We start from the raw sequence: 15,420 nt of genomic DNA, 5'->3' as shown, positions 1-15,420 counted from the left end.
ACGTTCATCTGACGCAAATTGCTTCTTGTGTATGAGGATGAGACATTGGGCCACAGCAAAATTCAGCTATCAGTATATAGGTTCCACAGTGGTAATTTCAGTCTGCTGGACCAACACCGTCCGGCAGACAGTCAACTGTAGTGAGCGACGTTAATAAAGACCACATTGACAGATTTGGAACCACACGACAACTTATTGAAGCGACTGGATTATCTGTGGGTAGTGTTGTAACATTAATACAGTCTTTAGGTTACAGAAAACCTTGTGCCCCTTGGGTGTCACACTTGCTTACAGAGAAACAGAAATAAGCCCATTCTGCCAGTCACATACAGCAGAAAATCAGAAGTATGCGATGGGAAGTGGTCCCTCTACTCCATTATCGTCCGGAGCTCCTTCGTGGCTAAGCGATTAGTATACGCGCCTTTGGCATGGGAGACCCGGGTTCGATTCCCGGCCGAAGCTCATGTGGTTCGGATTCCACGTTAATCAGTAAGTCTTGTCTCATATAGCCTCGCTGCTGAAAGGGACGTTATACTCAAAATAATTCAATTCAGTTCCACTATAGTCCGGATCTGGCCCCGTCCGATTTCTTTGTGTTTGGTTGTTTGAAGGCCCACTTTGTAGTAGGCAGTTTGCTAATGACCAAGATCTCATTGCGTGTGTGAAACAGTCGTGTAATAGTCAGTGTTTGGGGTTTTACCAGAGTGCATTTACGACATGGAAGGAACGGTGGGCGTAAATATGTCACAGCGGATGGAGAATACGTTAGGTAACATGCGTATGTACACAAAGGACAGAAGTATATGCACACAAAATTTTATGGCCCTTGTGCTGCTATTTAAAAAGTTCTGGTTTACTGTGCAAAACCTTTTGAATGCCTTTGTACGGAATATTTACAACAAATACGGGGTAGTTTAAGCTTCAATAACAGCTAACAATAAGAAATAGTAGATTTGAATTGGTGAAAAATTTATGGCTGTGATAAATCGTTTTTCTTTTCTGATGCTAGTTTCAACTGAAAACAGGTGAAGATCTGGATGATCTTTGTCTGTATGTGGAAATTTTATAATGGAATAAAAATTATTGAATCAAATCACAAAATTTTCAGAAGTTCAAATCAACTACTACTATTTTTTCAATTTGCTATCATACAGTTAAGCAAAGATCACTGTAGTTGAAAATATTTTGTATATATCTAACTTCCCTTAATTTTTCGTATGCGTTCAATAACAAATATGACATTATCGAGAAATTTATATCTGATCTCAGAAGTTGGTACGAATGAATAATTTCTTCAAGTAAAGTCTGTTGCTTCTAGTGCTTCGTTAAGAAAGATCTCATTGCAGTTAACATTCAGAAATAAAACAAAACAAAACAAAGAAAAAAAAAACAGTGTGTCTAGATTTTTGAGTTGAGCATTGTCTAACCTTGCACTAGAAGGTGCAAGTTACTTGTACAAGAAGTAACTCAGTGATCTCGTTATTGACCTAATTCTATTGTAAGAGACAATACCAGAAACTGTCGCAACAGTACAAGAAAAAGCTTTTATGCCCAATCTAAGGTATATATTTATCATGTTTTAAAATTTATTTATTTTTGATTTGAGAAAGAAATGGAATTGTTTCACTCGGATTTTGAATACATATCCCACATTTTTTCTTTCTTTCTTCACTTGTAACGATTCTTGTTCCATATTTTCATTCTTCTTGGCACTATTGCACATAACATCAGAAGAGGATAGTTAAATAAGGATTTCTTCTTTACCTTGGCGTATTCTATATCTATCTTGACTACCTCAGTCAAAGAAAGAAAGAACGGTAACAAAAGAAGAAATGCGAATATAGAATTTGCGAATTTTATTTCCTTAACATAGTATAAGTAGAAATTTTTATATACTTTACTGAGGAACATTATGATGTAACCAAATTGTTCGTTACTTAAACTAATCGCATGCCTCCCAACTGAATAAGCAGCATTTTGCGCCTATGAGGCGAAATTACTTTGTAACAGGAAATACAGTAAGATATTTTATATCGCATACTTTAGACGAAGTAGACTGCAAATATAAGAAAAATCAATTCAATCTACTGCTTCTTTCTTTCTAAAAGTTTGTATGTGAATAGTTGACTGAAATTATTTCGTTTAAAAAAGAGTATGGTACTAATTAAATATGACTTAATAATATTAGATTGTAATCTCTTAACTTATTGAACAGCAGGAATAATAATAATGTTCCTAGAATACTTTTGTGTTCTTCTGAAAGTTTGTGCAAATTTTCAAATATACCCTGTGTGTGTTTTTGCGAACACCATTACTGTACTACTGAAGCCGAATCATAACTGCAGGATATCTTTTTGATGTTCAAATAATTTTCTGTTCTGTTGTGAATCATGCAGAGGTATTTTTTGTTTGTTTGTTTGTTTCCACTGAAGTTTACTGTTTATGGTCGTCAGAATTACGTAGATGTGTATATTTTGGCTTATAGTTAGATTATAAATAAAAATGACAAAAATAAGAATTAATTTTACATGAGCGAAATTACTGGTGTAGTATTTTGCTTTTATTATTAAAAGTAAGAAAAAAGGTAATATTTTGGTGCTGAGATTGTATTATAATGGTGCTACTTGGTATCATGCAAGTGTTTTCGACGTGCGTACATTTTCAAATTCCGTATTTGTAAATGAAATGTTTAGAACATTTCATATCTCTAGTCGTTTGGTGATTTTAATATCAGACAGCATTCATCTATCTCCTCTTTTTATTACGCCATAGAATTTTTGAATGAGAATTAAGGATATTTCAATCAGTTTTCATAATATATTGTAAACTTGGCTGGTTTTCGTGAATCTTAATACTGTACTACTATGTTCGCAGTTAGAGCATATGATACAGATCGCGTTACCTCATGAGAATGTTACATAACTAGTGTAGATAAACGAAAGCGGGAGAAATTGTTTCCAGAAGCATAAGAAATTAAAAAAAAAAAAAAAAAGAGCTTTCTAGTTTTCTAACTGCTTGTATAAATTGCAGTAGTGTAATGTGAAATATACAAGTTACACTTGTAAGAAAAAGAAAACAACATGAAATAACCTTTGTAACAATTAATCTGATACTCATATCAGATTATCATATATAAATGTTGTTCATTTTTATGTTATATATAAAAATGACAACAAAATTTCAAAAAAATATTTTTTCGTGTATGCATTATGGAGAATAGTAACTTAATATCTGAACATAATATATACACACACTCCATAATGTAAATAGATCCTAGTCGTTGTGCTGGTGTTAATCAAAACGAGCTACTAAGAAATCTAGATGAAATAAGAGAATATATTTCAGCTAACATATTTTACTTACAAAATATTAACGAAACAAAAAATAAGAATTTTAAGCGATAAAATTACTACTCTGCTTTTAGTAAATAATTAACTCCTCTTTTTTTCTTTTGTTTATAAACTTGAAGAGGGCCACATTACCAAGTGTGTTTGGTCATTTGTTCGATTTTTGTTGTATGCATTTGCTTGTATTCATTAGTGTGAATGCTAAACACAAAACAAAAGGGGTACATGGATAAAGCAGTGCAGATATAGAAAAATTATTGTTGCATGTATATAACGTATATATAAAACATCATTCTCCATTTCAAACTTGTTGTATTTCATAGCTTTACTGACTTAGATTTTAGCTTGATGTGAATACGTTTTTTCTATTGTACAAATACTTTTCAGTATAGTCCTGGCAACTTACCTTTTTTGCTTGAGTCAGATTTGTCCAGGTACCTTAAAATGTATTATATTTTTTATTATTTTCGGGATGTCTTTTTTATTACACGTGTGTGTTAATTTAATTTTATGATGCAATATTATTGGTAAAGAGTCTATATGTAATTAATTGTTAATAAAATATGAAAAATTAAATTATTTATTTTTATGCCAGTTAACTCCCCGATTTCCTAAAAGAATACAGTCTTTCATCGAACGCAAAGCTACTAATCCCGCAGTTGAAATGTGCACGCAGTCCTAAGGTAATTAAAATTGAAATCTTTGAATAATGTGTGTAAGTAACCATGTTATATGTCAAGTTTTCAGAAGATAAGAAAAACATAACTATATACTGTTTATTTATTTATTGAAGTTTAACGCTCCTTTTTGAGTGTCGAGGCTACACGAAACATTAGATCTAAAGTTTAAAGTAGAATCCAAAGTATCGTAATGCGCTCAGTGTTCTTCCACCAGAAATAGAGTAAGGAACCACGCTTACCAAAGGCGCTAGTCACTAGACCAGCGAAGAGGACAGCTATCCATTGTTGTTTAGATATACACCACTTTAACTGGAATAAAACGGAAATTTTAAGTCTGGATTATTTACGTTTGCTACCAATAGTGACGGCGTCATGCGGCGCTGGTAAGAAGCTTTTGCTTCCTCGGGAGTCAAAGGCAACATTCTCACTGCCTCGCTGATTTTATTTTATATACACATATGGAGCATGTTTTATCTTGTATCAGTGTTCAAATCTTTTTCTAGTATAGACCGTTTAAAATAGTGTGGAAGAAGAGAAAGAGCTGTTTTAACAAACTCTTCAGTGTTTGCTACAAGACAGGTAATGATAACCTGAAAAAGAAATTATTAGTTTATATAAACTTTAAAAAGCGCACTTTTGGGTCATATATGAAGTGAATATAAAATATTTTTATAGTGTTTTCGTCATTGGGTGAAGTGCAGGAATACGTTGATTTACAAATTGGCTATTGCCAGTGAAGTGCTATACTCTAGAACAGGCCTGCCCATGAATTGGCTCCCGGAGCCGAAGCGTGAGCGACAACGAGCGGAGATAAGAACAGGTGAGCACAGGTGTTGGTAGCTCCGCCCCTTCCACTGCATCCGATAAGTGTTGCCAACCACACATGATGGTAAAAAACCTACGGCCAAGCCTGGTCACAAATTCGCACGATGTTGAAGCATTGAGCAGACGCAAGCGTGAAATGTGCAGGTGTGCTCTCCCCCTCCCCATTTCGAAAGCAGTGACGCGAAAACACTGCAGGAAATAAAATTGGTACGTTTTTTGATTCAGGAAGACTCATGATAGAGGTTACAGTTAGCGTTGAAGTAACTAACAAATGAAAAAGAAAGAAAGAAACTAATATTAAACATGTCAGCTTACAGACGTAAAAACGACTGCAAAAATCGAAAACGAATTGTTTCAGGCCTTTTTTAGCTTGCTTACACAATTCGTGACATTGTATTACATTAGCACTCGGTCTGTAACTTGTCACTCGCTTCACGTTTGCTAAGTTGTGAACGCCTTTCGTTGCTAGATTGATAGCAGAACGACGGGAGGTTGAAAATAATAATAATAATAATAATAATAATAATAATAATAATAATAATAATGCGTATTATTATTATTATTATTATTATTATTATTATTATTATTATTAGTAGTAGTAGTAGTAGTAGTAGTAGTAGTAGTAGTAGTAGTATTCGGACCAAAGACGGATGAAAATGGGGATTGGAGGAAATTCATAACGAGGAATTGCATAGTTTATACCGCTCACTTAACATTGTTAGGGTCATTAAGTGTAGAAGGCTCAGGTGGCCATTCCGTGTAGCCAGAATGGATGAAATTAGAAACGCTTTCATAATTTTAACTGAAAACCCAATTGGAAGAAGACCACTAGGAAGACCTAGACGTAGATGGGAAGACAATATTAAGATGGATCTTGCAGAAATAAGAGTACAGAGTAGAAACTGGATCCAGTTGGCTAAGGACAGAAGTTAGTGGAAATATGTTGTAAACGCCGCATTGAACCTTCGGGTTCCATAGGCTATAGAGTTAGTTAGATATTATTATCTAAAAGAAATGTTCAAATGTTGTTAAGAGTCAATTACACAGAAGAACTGAGTTCCGACCAAACACTAATTTGCCGGAAGGAAATTCCAGTGCAGTCCAGCCCACTTTAAGCGTTATCCGTGCAATCCACGTTTCATGTTCAAGACATTGGGAATAATTGTTCGTATCATTCAGTTGGAACGTTCCCTTCCAAGTTTACGCTGTTACAGTAGGCCTACAACATCGTGACTTTCAAAACCAGTCAGTAACTATCGAAGAAAGACAAGCGTGTAGCTTCAGTCGTTGATATGATTTAACATTCTTTTTCACTTTTAACAAGCTACCGGCAAGCAACCAGCCAGGGACAATATATTTTTCCTTATTAAAAAGACACTTTTTGTTAAAAAAAAAAAAAACTAATGGTACCCACTAATGGTCACTCTTAAAAATGGAAAATCTCTTTGGCTCTCTTAATATTTTGTTTGATTCTTTGCGATCAAAGTAACATTAAAAGTGGAAAAAATGAAATGAAATCTTTGGGTTTTACGTCCCACGGTTATACCGGTTAGGCTAAAGGAGACGGTGATGATGAGTAATGAATGAAATGATAGAATGAAGAAAGTGGGAGGAAATGGGAGAACCCCGAGAAAACCCACGCACACGGTGTTTGTCCACCGCAAAGTTCACTTGGCGGGGGCTGGGATCGAACCCGGGACCCCAAGCACCAGATGTGAACGTTCTACCACTGAGCCACCGCGGCCCCACTTTAAAAGTGGAGTAAGAAATACTATTCTTCCTATTGATAGTGGCCTCTAATCTCCACAACCAACCCCTTGCTAAGCCTATTCGTACACACATACATGCATAAGCTAATTTTCTGGAGATAATACTTAGATAATTACAAACAAGTGCTACAGTATTTTTTTTTTTTCGTATCAACAGATTATCTGTTTTCCTAAAAAGCGAAACAACATACCCACACTCGGATTAAGAACTTGATAATATATATATATATATATATATATATATATATATATATATATATATATATATATATATATATATATATATATATATATATATATATATATATATATAATATATTGAAAACTGGTTTTCCATTGGTCAAACTGGCAAATTTTTATAAATGTAAGCGATGGTTTGGTTCCACCACATCCTTCTTTAACAAAAGGAAAGAAAAAAGAAGAAAAGGAACGTACATAGTTTATCATTTGATTGCTGTTACCAGTTTGTGTTGTCTATAGTTAACGGTTACCACATTGTAAAAAACACTATACACTAAATGGCAATCAGTTACTATACATACTTTTTTTTTTATTTGGTAAGCTAGTGATTACCGCCAAGGTTGACAACACTTCCGCTCCTCTAAGGACAAAACCCGAAGATTCACGAAGCACGAACAACGGTATTTGCTCGTAGAATGCTCGTGAGCGTTCACGAGGAGAGTTTCCACTATCTGCTCGCCGTGGCCAGGCTTGCTCTAGAATGTGAATAGCTCAGCATCTTCATAATGTAGCTTAGAAAACATTGATGAGGAGGTTCATGCATTATACTGGAAACATTGGTGAGGGGTTAAAGAGTATATTGATTATCCCTACAAGAATATACAAAGATTAGTACTGTTAGAAAAAAGGAAGGGATTTACGACTAAGCCACCCTAATGCCGCAGAAATCATAGGAGCCGCACAGAAACCTTACGCAGAATTTAGAAAGAAAAATTCCTAGTGGCTAGCGGACTTAAAAGAACAACTGATGGGAATCGGGTGATAAAACTAACAGCTCATTATGATCAGCTGTAGAGGCCAAGAGTCAAATGAGGTAAATGAATGTGTTTGTATTATTTAAATTCCCATCACAACCACTCTGAAACAGAATACTGTTGAATGTTATCACTCTGTGTTGGCCTGCTCCTTCGAGTTACCGTTCCTTTTCATCGTAGAGATAACAATAGACTGACCGGGTTTCTTCACTTCAGCGTCGACATTTGGCCTCAGCCAGCGGTGGAAACTTTGAAACAAAATATTGGATTGACGTTTGTTGTGATGGAGAGAAGCGGGTTCATTGACATTGCACAAGCACAACCATTATCACAGTAGATGAACTCGTTCCTTGATTTAATAACTGCTGTGTGGCAAATTATGGTGGGGTGGTGAGGACGTGAGCAATTCGTTTCGCAATAGTAATGCAAGAAGATGAGTGTGAAACTTAATTTAATATTGTTAATTTCGCACTATGTACTAAAACAGAAGTATTGATTTTTCAAATGTAATAGAATTGCGAGCCTGTGCAGAACAAGACAGTGAGGCATTGTAGTGAAGACATTCGTTAAAAGTACAATTGATGAGTTGATTTTTCTTTTCGTTTTAATTGTCTCAGTGGTAAATTGACTTTCATTGTGCCAAATGAACTTGTTACCACATAGTTTATTTTTCTTTTTTCTTTTCTTTTCTTTTCTTTCTTTTTTTTTTGTTGCTATCTTAGTGTGAAAATTCCATAGTACAAGTGGTGCAAATAAACGAAAAGTGAAGAAAGAAAAAGTCTTCAGGAAATTCTGAATAAAATCCCTAAATACATTTTTCTGTTCAGAAACCGTGTGTGATGCTGCTGCTAAATTATCGTCAACTACAAATGCAACAAGTTCTTCTATGGACACCCTATTAATAGAACAACAGTCTTTGCTCGATATACCAAACCTTACAAATTCGTGTAAGAATTACTGTGCTGTAGCGAAGGCCCCTTAATTTTTCAAGAAGAAGGAAGCAATCAAATTAATCTTACCGACTCTGGTTCGTGGTTACATTTATCTTCAAATGATGTTGACACTAATCAGAAATTTGCCAAAAGAGCGGCATATGAGTAGCTTGGATTTCTCCAATTCAAAGCGTATTTACAGTGATAAAACAAGATATGCTTCGAAACAGATGTTTTTCACAGATACTTAATGGAGAGGTAAAGAAGCGCGAGTGGATCCTCTGTTCTGAAAGCAATGGTAAATACTTCTCTATTCCTTGTAAAGTATTTCATCACGGTGATAATTCTTTCACATTAGGTTTTGTGACTGGAAAACCTCAATGCGGCTGGCCGAAGATGAGCGCAGTAATGGGCATCGCGAGTGCACAAAGAAATTTATGAGAGGAAGTGCACTGAAAAAAATAGATTCTGCTTTACACCAACAATATTTACAGGAGAGTAAATATTGGGAGCAATTTGTTGGGGTTCGTGGTCGAGGTGGGGAAGACAAAGAAAATTATATGGGTCTTTTAGAACTTATAGCTCTGAATATGACGATTTCTTGAAAAATCATATGAAAATACATGGTGGTATAGGAAGTGGTAAAACAAGCTGTTAAAAACAATTTGCAGTGAATTTATTGACTTAATACATGAAAATAGCTTGAATACTATAGTGCAGGAAATAAAGGCATCCAAATATTATTCTATTTTAGATAATACGAATTCAGGTCAGCTAACTAATACTCAGGGATGTACTTGAGAATGGAATCCCTGTAGAGAGGTTCATAAATTTATAAACCTTTTTGGTCATGTAGCAAGTGAATTCGAGAAAAAAGTTTTGGATGCCTTATCATCCTTAGCATTTCCGTAAAAGACATGAGTGGACAGTGTTTTGACAATGCATCAAATATGGCCGGATATTATGTAGGACTAGAATCACAATCCACTTGCTACAGAGGGTTTTTCATAGATATTTTTATATATAGAGAGTTGAAATAGTAGTCTGAAGAAGGAAGTGATATACTTCCGAAACTGTTACATTTCTCGTTAATTTATAATAAAGAATACAGACAGCCTTGTAAGAAAGTTATGTTTAATTTAGGGTTTTTCACTTTATATCCGACCATTTTTGACGGGTACTCACCTTAGATCGCGCCGCTGCCACCGATCATGTTTTATTGGACCCCCTTGCATTGTGGACTATTATACGGCATCGCAGTTTCAATTGCAGCGAACTCCGACACAGGGCAGACATCGGAATTCTGTCTCACTTCTCTCTGCGAACTTTCAATAGATCATCCAGGATGCGCGGGCGGCGATGTTGAAGACGTTTCAACAATCAAAATGCGCAAAAATCCATTGGACTGGTATCTGAGTTTTTTACAGGAATGTCTTCAAATGGAATGACACGAATTTCTAATTCCTCTGCCATATCCTGATAAAAACGTAGTGATGTTCTGGAGGTATGACTCGAAGCCTTGTCCATGTAGATCATCACTTAGTAGGGTCCATTCCATACAATTGTGGGATGTCTTTCCGATAGTCAGCATGTATTCTTGGAAATGTTTTGAATTCACTTTCACGTTTTTGTCTACCTTGCTTATCAGCAACTTCACCTCATATCAAAATTCCGTAACAACCATAAAGACAGCCTGCTTTATGAAGGAAACTTTCCTTGCCTGACGAACAAAATTGCTGCGCCCCTTGCCGTCAATGTCACGGTATGTGATCGCCCGAATGTGACAACCAGCTGTGAGATGGACATATGATTCATCCATTGTGACAATTTTCTCACATTTGGAACCCGCCAGATACTTTTCATACAGCTTCCTGAAGGTTGTCTTACGTTCGGTAATGTGACGCGGTAGCAGGTGGTGTACACGGGCCTTCCGCACACACTTGAACCTGGGGCGCTTGCAAATTGGCTTGTGCGAGGTGGATTCTGTGGACCATATCATGTTGCGTCGGGGGATTTTCTTGGCACGCCAATCGACGGATCCCTATTAGCACTACGGGTGTCACTTTGCTTGCAGCCCTTCTGATGGTTTTCGTGGGTGAATGTTTCGCAAGGGGAGCCTGTTACGTGTAACGGACCACAATAGCTTTTGTAGCAGTCATCCCGAGTGCTAATCCAGTCTGCCGACACTATTTCGTTATGCATACGTACGAAAACAGCATGGAAAAGTTCTATTACGTACTCCCCCCTTAATAGCGGTTAATTTTTGGCGCAATTTGATAACAGTCGCGCATCTACAAGGTCACACAGAACTCTGCTCGCATTTTCGCCGATCCCAAGAGGTTCATCCAATACATGGCTGAAGTAGCATTTTATTGGCCACGTACCGATGATGTCACAAAGTTTCAAGTTCAACCTGCTACTATGCTTGTTTTCGTTTCTCTGTTTTATGTGTGTGTGTGTTTAGAAAGAAAGATTATCAATATTATTACTTAGATTATCAATATTGTTACTTGTGAAATACCTTGCATTATAATCCTTGATTTGTGTTCACTTTTTACGCAGTACAAATATATTGTCCTCAAATAAATCTTCGTCCAAATAGAAGTTTTAAAAAACGCAATACACATGAATGTTATTACTGTCTACAATTTAAACATTTTTATTAGATCATATATTAACTGATGGCGCTCAAAATGAATACACTGGCTTTTGCAGAAATCGTGCACTTTGTAAGGCAACACCTAATTTTGATTTCAACTTTACATGCAGAACTCACTTGATGATGTAATATTAAAAGCATCTTGGCCTTGCTATTTTTACCATGTAAAAAAAAAAAAAAAAAAAGTTTTTGAAAATAACTTTACATTACACGCTTCAGTTCGTCTTCATTTGCATTCAAGAATAGATCTGGTTTAAAAGTATTTTGCGGCAAATAGCGTTGTAGTGTCGTTATAGGTAAGCCATGCTCGGTTCAATTGCACGAGAAATGCCCACCAACTTGAGCTAGATGGTCATTGTTAGTTAGCATTGTTTACGAACCATATAAGGATACCAACTGGAGCATACAAGTAAATTGTATTACATTTCATTGGAGTTTAGCGCCCCTTTTAACAAGGGCGCCCATCAGTGGGACAAGGTGGGGCGCTCACCCCCCTGTAGAAGAAATTGTGCTTTGGAAGATCGAAAACCCAATAGACTTTTAAGAATAGTTACCGCAAAATTTGAGACTACATTTGAAATGTCGCTTATATTTGCTACCCTTGGAAACTACAACATATACGCCCTTGCCTTTCAACGCTAAGGTTATAATGATACATGGACCTATTGCTTCACGTGGAATTCGAACCACATGACATTATATGGTGTAACTTAATTAACATAGTAAACGTTGGGAGGTGATTCCTGTCCCCAAGATAAAATGAAAAGTATAGATCAACCTGGGTGTGGAAATGCCTTGGAGCTATGCTTCCACAAAAATTTTCGGAAAAATGGGAAAATAACTGAGACTCGAGAACAAAATTTCGGATCGAAATCGGGCAAAAGAGAATGTCCATTATTTTTAGTCGTAGATACCATTAGTGTACGATAGGCTGTGGTACAGTGTCGGTGCAAGGGTGAATCCCAAAGAAACTAGAGCAGCGTTTCCCAACCTTCTTCAACCTGCGGCACACTATAGGTGTAACTTGAATTCTCGCGGCACACCCATGTTATATATATATATATATATATATATATATATATATATATATATGTATATTACTATTATTATTTGTAAATATAAAATACCGTGATATTTTTATGTGATTACTGATCTCCTTACAGAGAAAAAAGCTCGATCACTGATTTTCCCCCGTGGTAAATCATTATGCTTATTTTTCATTCTAATTTTAAAATAGAAAACAATTGCAATGACATATAGGACTCAGGATTTTAAAAATCCACTTTCTCTTTCGAAAACTGTATCTATTCTTTAACTAAAAGGGAAGATCACTAAATAACGAATTAATAAACAAGTCTCCTATACTTTTAAAACACAAATGTAGGTAATTTGTATGCATCTTTGCTTTGTTGAATTTATTGAATGATATGTTAAAATTTCAAGTTACGAAATAGTCTGCAACAATAAAGAAGCAATAATGGCCATGACAATGATAAATACGTTTTCCAACATTAAAAATGTACAGAAAAGTAACACAGTATGAAACAAAATTGTAGATTTATAGTAAAGGTTCATAGTAATGTGAAACACAAATATACATTTTTTCCCATGTCTTGCAATTTGATTCCTATAGAATTAATAATTTGTTTCGATTTTCTCGCGGCACACCAGCGGCCCATTCCCGGCACACCAGTGTGCCGCGGCACACCGGTTGGGAAACGCTGAACTAGAGTATTCTTTCGAGTATTTTATCAGTTGAATGAGAAAAATGAACAACAATCAAGTACAAGATTTGAACAATCAAAAGTAATAGTACGTCGTTCAAATTAGAACACTTAGAATTCGACAGAAAGAGAGATATACATGTATGATTGATCTATTTTGTATCAACAGAATAAACTTTCGGAAGCATAATTTAAATGAAAAGAATTCTTTAACGTACCGGTATCACAGTTACATTTTCTAGGCTAATGGTAACGGATGATAAATGAACAGTTTCTGTCCAAGAGTGTGAAAATGGAAATAAAAACTTTGATCCACATTAGGTTTATAATGACTGTGCATAAGACAGTTAGGTGGCAAAGATTATGTATGATGAACGAGAGTACCAGGGATTTTTCACATGATAACAGTGATTCCCACAAATTATGTGAATTCAATTTGGGTAGAAAGTAAGCTGCATCAAAGGGTTTCCTCCTCGTAATACGTAATTTCGTGCACAGAACCAATAAAACTCGAGGAAACACATGCTGTTGCGCTTTTGCAAATGATACAAAGAAATACAGTTTCAAACTAAAGATATATTTTGTTTCATACAAAGTAGGATAATTGTGAAATATTCAGAGGTACCTTGTACAGTATTTGTGCAATGCAGTATGTGTACACTAGACAGCTATAAAGAATAATAGTTCACAGTCTGATATTGTCTACCGTTAACCACATTGCAAACATCGACGAAGCAGATTTTTCCGCGTGCGATTAAACACACCTGAAATTTCGCCCACATAGCACACTAGGTCCCTGGGATGTCCCATTTTGATCCCAATCATCCCATTTGGTTCCCGGGATTATCGGGACAATGAGAAGACATCCCATTGACGTCCTGCATGGGACGTCCTGAAGGATTTCCATGTAGGATGTCCACGGGACGTCCCAGATGGGACAGGAGGTCCGAGGGAAAACCAATAGACATCCCTTCGTGGTCCCGTTGAATATCCCGTATCCCGGGATATTAGCGGACATCTGGATCGCCCGCGGAAATCCTGTGGATGTCCCGCGAGCACATTCGGATAATCCCGGGATGTCCCGTCGTCCGTTGGGGGCTCAGTCTCGGACATCCCATGGACGTACTTGTGCTATGTGGGCGGAGATGATTCCCGCAGCAATATTAACTCGAGCATCAAGTTCTTAGGCTATCGTGGCTGTTGTTGCATACGAAAAGCGTTTCATACCCCCGCCCCTCAAAAAATCAGGAGGCGTGAGGTAGGATGATCGAGGGGGTCATAACACAGGTCCTTTTCTCCCAACTCAAAAAATCTGAGAATGTTTCATTTAGGTAGGGCTGCATATTCCTGTCAAAATGTGCAGGTGCACTGTCATGTTGAGATCACATCTATTGTCTTATGTTCTAGGACACATGTTCAAACAATTCTGGCAGAATATTAGGTAAAAATAAAGGATACGTACTCCCACACAGGCGGGCCGGCAATAAACAAGGTTCTACCACAAAACTAACCACCATATTGCACCGCACGCTCACATTAAATCTCTGCTGCTGATGGTTCACTATAGAGATGCCACACTGTCTTGATACTTAGTCTTCTTTTCCAAGCGCTGCTATCGGCTGAAGGAATTCCATTCTCTTTCGTCATCCGTAGAGCAATTTTGCCGCACTTTGGAACGTGAATCTTGCGGTCAGTACAGAACGTGCGAATTCTATACGATAGTTTCTTGGTATGTGTTCTTAAGCGTACAAATTGAGCTTTTCCAGCACGTATGAAGGAATAATGATTACAACTCTACAAATCTACATAGAATAGTTTTGAAACGTAGCTCTTAGCATTACTCAGGAAACCACGTGTAGGTGGCTACGCGTCATTTCTCTCGCGGATGGTATTAACATATATACATAACATTTACAAAACGAAATATCACGGGGAGTTTTATTTAGGGGCTGCCCTAGCCGACTGCCATCTGAAACCACAGGTTATTTACATACATAAATACAAACACAATGCAATTACTGATTGATAATATGGCTAATATTAGATTATGACTTGGTGACGCTGGGAAAGGGATAACGCCACTTATGCCTTCTTCTTCACTGTCCGAATTATCTCTTTCCGAAGAAGACAAACTATTGTCACTCCGATAACTAGCCTTTCAACTTCCTGCTCTATGAGACCATCTCTTTCCCAATATTCTAATTCATTCTTTTGTACATGTTCGCAAGATTTTTTCCACTCTTCCACTGTAACGGATGAAACTACATCCCGAGTTATGCCCTCTATTTTCGAAGCAGACTTCTCCAAGTTCCGTTCGGCAATTCTTTTTTCTTTATTATCCTCCAAAATAAGTTCAATGGGTGATAAATCACAATGATATGGCGGAAGCCTCAGAACCTCATGTCCATGTTATTTCAAAATATTGTTCACAACGTATTCTTTCCCTGAATAGTTTCTTTTCACAAAACACAACAACTCACTTTTCGTTA

The sequence above is a fragment of the Thermobia domestica genome, chromosome 12 (genome assembly GCF_964235325.1).
Source record: "Thermobia domestica chromosome 12, izTheDome1.hap1.1, whole genome shotgun sequence".
NCBI lineage: Eukaryota > Metazoa > Arthropoda > Insecta > Zygentoma > Lepismatidae > Thermobia > Thermobia domestica.
The sequence above is the reverse complement of the archived record's forward strand: the minus strand, read 5'-3'. Positions refer to the sequence as shown.